This window comes from Mus musculus, chromosome 6, assembly GCF_000001635.26.
Source record: "Mus musculus strain C57BL/6J chromosome 6, GRCm38.p6 C57BL/6J".
NCBI classification, from domain to species: Eukaryota; Metazoa; Chordata; class Mammalia; order Rodentia; family Muridae; genus Mus; species Mus musculus.
Genome location: NC_000072.6, coordinates 54654844 through 54659539, shown reverse-complemented (window position 1 = coordinate 54659539; position 4696 = coordinate 54654844). Strand labels below are relative to the sequence as shown.

Sequence of the window (4696 nt, the reverse complement as noted above, 5' to 3'; positions counted from 1 at the left end):
GTCTTGGGAACTATGCCTTTGAAAGAGATCATGGGATCCCTGTCCCCTTATTTATGTTTCTTTTTTTTTCCATTTTTTATTAGGTATTTAGCTCATTTACATTTCCAATGCTATACCAAAAGTCCCCCATACCCACCCCCCCCACTCCCCTACCCACCCACTCCCCCTTTTTGGCCCTGGCATTCCCCTGTACTGGGGCATATAAAGTTTGCAAGTCCAATGGATCTCTCTTTCAAGTGATGGCCTATTAGGCCATCTTTTGATACATATGCAGCTAGAGACAAGAGCTCCGGGGTACTGCTTAGTTCATATTGTTGTTCCACTTATAGGGTTGCAGTTCCCTTTAGTTCCTTGAGTGCTTTCTCTAGTTCCTCCATTGGGGGCCCTGTGGTCCATTCAATAGCTGACTGTGAGCATCCACTTCTGTGTTTGCTAGGCCCCAGCACAGTCTCACAAGAGACAGCTACATCTGGGTCCTTTCAGCAAAATCTTGCTAGTGTATGCACTGGTGTACAGTTTTACCTCACTGTGCTATGGAAGGTCAATTACTCATGCACTGGAACCTCTTGGGAGCTAAAATCCCATTTATCTTTATCGCTTTTAGATATTTTGTTAGACTAACAGGAAGTTAACCAATACCATTGCTACTATTATGAAAAAGGAGGTGAGAGTCTGAAAAGAAACAGAATGTTTAGAAACGACATTAGAGTCACCAAATTTATTTACTTATTTAGCTATTTATTCTGGTAATCAAACCCAGGGTCTCACACATGCTAGGTAAGGGCTCTACCACTGGACCACGGCCATCCACTCGCCCTGGAGCCAGGTGCAAAAACAGGCACCCTGCTTATCTCTCACCCTGCTGCCTTTAGGTCACAAGAACAGGGCAGGTGTTGTGAGTAGAGGATGTGGTGATACCACAAGTCTTGGGCCTTGGCTGGGGGCTTTAGAATATGTGTGTCTAAAACTACTGATTTATATTATTACTTTTATAAATTATGGTAAAGCACGAATATATTGGCATGTTGGCCATTTTGTTGGGGCAAACATGTGAAGGAGTGTTTTCCTGAAGTGGACACAGGTGAAAGGATGTTCGGCTAATGCAAGCATGTGAAAAGACATGTGATGAAAAAAATCACAAAGAAACCAAGCTTTCTCCCTTAGTCACTGGAGAAATACAAGTCAAAATCACAAGGGGGTTCCACTCCATCCTCACTAGAGTGGTTGTAATTAGAAAGAAAACAAAAGGTACACAATAACAAATGTTGATAGCAGTGCGGGGGAAAGCAGAACCATTTTGGACCATGGACTGTGCGGCAGTGGTGCAGGAACATCTGGAGTGGGGTGATTTCTGAAATGTTAAATACGAACTTACCGTACACAACCAAGCAATTCTGTGTTTAGTATACATGACAGAAATAAAAACATCCATTCACACAAAAGCGGCACACAGATAGCAGTATCATTAATAACCAAAACTTGGAAACAGTCCAAAGACTCATTAGTTGGGAAAGGATAAACAAGAGTGGTGTCCATACAATGACATAACCCACAGCAGTAAAAAAAAAGAATAAAATAGATATAAATTACAATATAAATGAACTTCAAAAACTTGCTAACTGAAAAAAAAATTAGTCATTAAACACCACATGTCGCCCGCACAGCAGCATATACATCAAAGGCCTCAGAGAGCCAACATCATGGAGGTAGAAAACAGATTACCAAGTCTCTGTGGCTAGAGAGGGAAGATGAGTGAGGACTGTGGATCAGTTACTGTTTTTGTTGTTGTGACAAAACACCAGACAGAAGGCAACTTAGCCAGGCCTTATTTTGCTCCCTAGTTTGAAGGGATGTGGCCCATCACCGTTGGGGGCGTTGGGGGTGTTGGGGGCGGGGGTGAACCAGGAGCACTGGGAGATCATAGAGCAAGTGCTCAGAGGCCTGAGTTTACAGACTTTTCCCGCTGCGCTGGCCACCGCAGGTACATTATGGGCATGGGGGTGGACTTAAGGTTTAAAAGGACAGCCTGAAATTACAGTGCAGGGAGGGTGCGTGACCTTGGGAGTGTCATTAAAAACCACCAAGCCACACATTTACAATAAGCAAGTTTACAGCATACAATTTAAGTGTGGGATTAGGGAAGCAGGGTGCATGCCACACATGGATTCTGCAGCTCTTTTATGAATGTGAAAGTGCTCTAAACTAAAAGTAGCCAACAGCCACGTCAAGCCCTTGGTGCACTTTGTTAAGAGAATGACCACACAGCCAGGCGTGGTGGCGCACGCCTTTAATCCCAGCACTTGGGAGGCAGAGGCAGGCAGATTTCTGATTTCGAGGCCAGCCTGGTCTACAAAATGAGTTCCAGGACAACCAGAGCTATACAGAGAAATCCTGTCTGGAAAAACCAAAAAAAAAAAAAAAAAAAAAGGAGTGACCACACACGTGGATGTGACAGAGGTAAACTACAAGGTAGTGAAGTCACATAGAACCACAATGCCAAGGGCAGTTCTGTGCCAGGCTGTGCATTGTTATCTATGGCCAGTCAGGTTTCTGGCTCAAGGTGAATCCCGCAGTGTTTCACAGGTGGAGATAACAAGCTAGCTGTGTTGGAGAAAATCTACATTCCAGGGGAGGTGTGCCAGGACAGGGAGACAGGTGTGTGGTCTGAGCTCCACCAGTGCAGAGAGAAGCATGGGGGCTCAAGGGTACACGTGAGACTTACAGTGGGCTTGCACTCGGGGAGATATTTTTAGTGATTTTAAATCACTAAATTTTTAAATAAAATTTAACAGGTAGGTATGTATGAATAAATGAGAAAAAGAAAGTGTGGTGTGTAGAGGGTTTGGTGATACCCTTGGGCCTCGGCTGGGGGCTTTAGAATGTGTGTGTGTGTGTGTGTGTGTCTAAAACTACTGAATTACATTAGTACTTTTATAAATGATGGTAAAGCACGCACACATTGGCATGTTGGCCATTGTAGACAAACAGCTCAGGGAGTCACGCACACTGATGATCCCACAGGAGCACTGCTAAAGTCTAGTTCTAGAACATTCTTATCATTCCAAACAGAAGCTCTGCAACATTACAAAATCAATTCCCTGTTCCTCCCCCCCCACCCCCACCCTAGTCCCTGCTTAACTCTGGTTTCCCTTCTATCCTTTTGAACTTGTCTGCTCTAGCTACTTCATGTAAGCTGATGCCTTCCATATAAACGTCCTCTGCATTTGAGATAGTTTTAAGGCTTGTGCATATTACTGTACGTGATACAACATTATTCTGTTCATGATAAAATGGCATCCCAGGGTTTAAGCCGTATTTTCCTCTGCCTTTATCTGCTGGGCCACCAGCTTCCCTGCCCAGTGATTTTACTTGGGCAGGGGAAGAGTTGGCATCACAAAGAAACCAAGCTTTCTGTTGTGTGGACAGACCACAGAGCTCAGGTGCAAACCCCGGGATGGGGTTTCTTGCAGGCTCCCTGCTCCAGGATGGGCTCCAAATGGCTTCTCCAGACTTCGTGTTTGTTCAGATGGACTGGGAAACGCTGTTTCACTGTGAGTTCAGTTTTTCCCCTGAGACTCAAAAGAAGTTACAACATTCCCGAGTTACATAAGACAGGCTATTTGGATGACTAATATCTCCCTGTGGGTAAGGGAATAGCAACACAGGAAAGACACTTGGTGAGGAAATGAAGTGGTTGTTAGGAACTCGGTAACTTTTCCAGTGTCAGCTTTCAGGCACCCTGACTTACCTGAGATTTACCATAGTTTTAGATTTAGTTCTAGCTCATGGTTTCAAGAGGGTCCGATCTTTGGTCACATGATCTGTGGAACACAGTGGCAGGAAGCAACATTGTTTATTTCCTGGTGACTGGGAAGGGGGATCAGGGAGGAATAGTGATCTAACTTCCTTCATCCAAGCCCCACCTCACATAACACGAGGCCAGTGACCAAGCTGCCAACACAGGCTACGGAGGACATTTAAGACGTGATACTGTAAAGCCAGCGTGATTATGAGGGACAGTTGACATGACATCATCCACGCTTTTGAATATTAATTTTAGAGGAGTAGCTCTTATACTCTTTTCTTTTTGCATCTTGGGGAGGGACTAGGGGGTCTTATGCACTCCCCGAGCTATACCCCAGTCTTCCAGTTAAAAGAAAACATCATGGTTTTCAAACAAAAGCAAAGAAACATACAAAGTAAACAAAAGCGTGTAAAACCAAATCAAAGTCACCTTCTCTGCTTCTTAGGAATACTGGTTCCAATTTGTCTCTCCCCAGACTCGGAGAGATAGGGACTAGTTTTATAAACATAGTCAAACTTTCAATATCTCATTTTGGCTTCTAATTATATTTACCTTTGAGTAAAAAAGATCCCACCTGCTTGCAAGTAAATATTTACAGACGTAGTCACTAAACTCTAAATATCCCTTTGAGATGGGCATTCGCTCTCTGTAGGGAGGAGGGCCCTGATGATTATAAACTAGTCACTTAGTCCAAGGCCAGGAGAGAAAGGTAACTTCATCTATAACTTATAGAGGAAGTAAGACGAGCTGGGTGAGTGGATGAAGGTGACCATGACTTCTTGCCCAACTGCAGTACATGTTTAGGTCCCTGGTTGGACCCGAAGAGTGTGCCAAGGGAATGGAGACCCCTTCCTGCCTTCCCACACTGCACTCAAAGTGACCAATTTCCAT

General features: G+C 44.2%; 1 long non-coding RNA gene across 1 annotated transcript in view; it reads right to left on the bottom strand.

The window, feature by feature from the left end:
* Positions 1-2324, bottom strand: part of Gm34249 — a 5343-nt gene extending 3019 nt beyond the window's left edge. Inside the window, exon 1 of the long non-coding RNA XR_377701.3 lies at positions 1-2324. This exon is cut by the window's left edge and continues 1520 nt beyond it. This is a non-coding gene — a long non-coding RNA (predicted gene, 34249).
* Positions 2325-4696: the final 2372 nt, after the last annotated feature.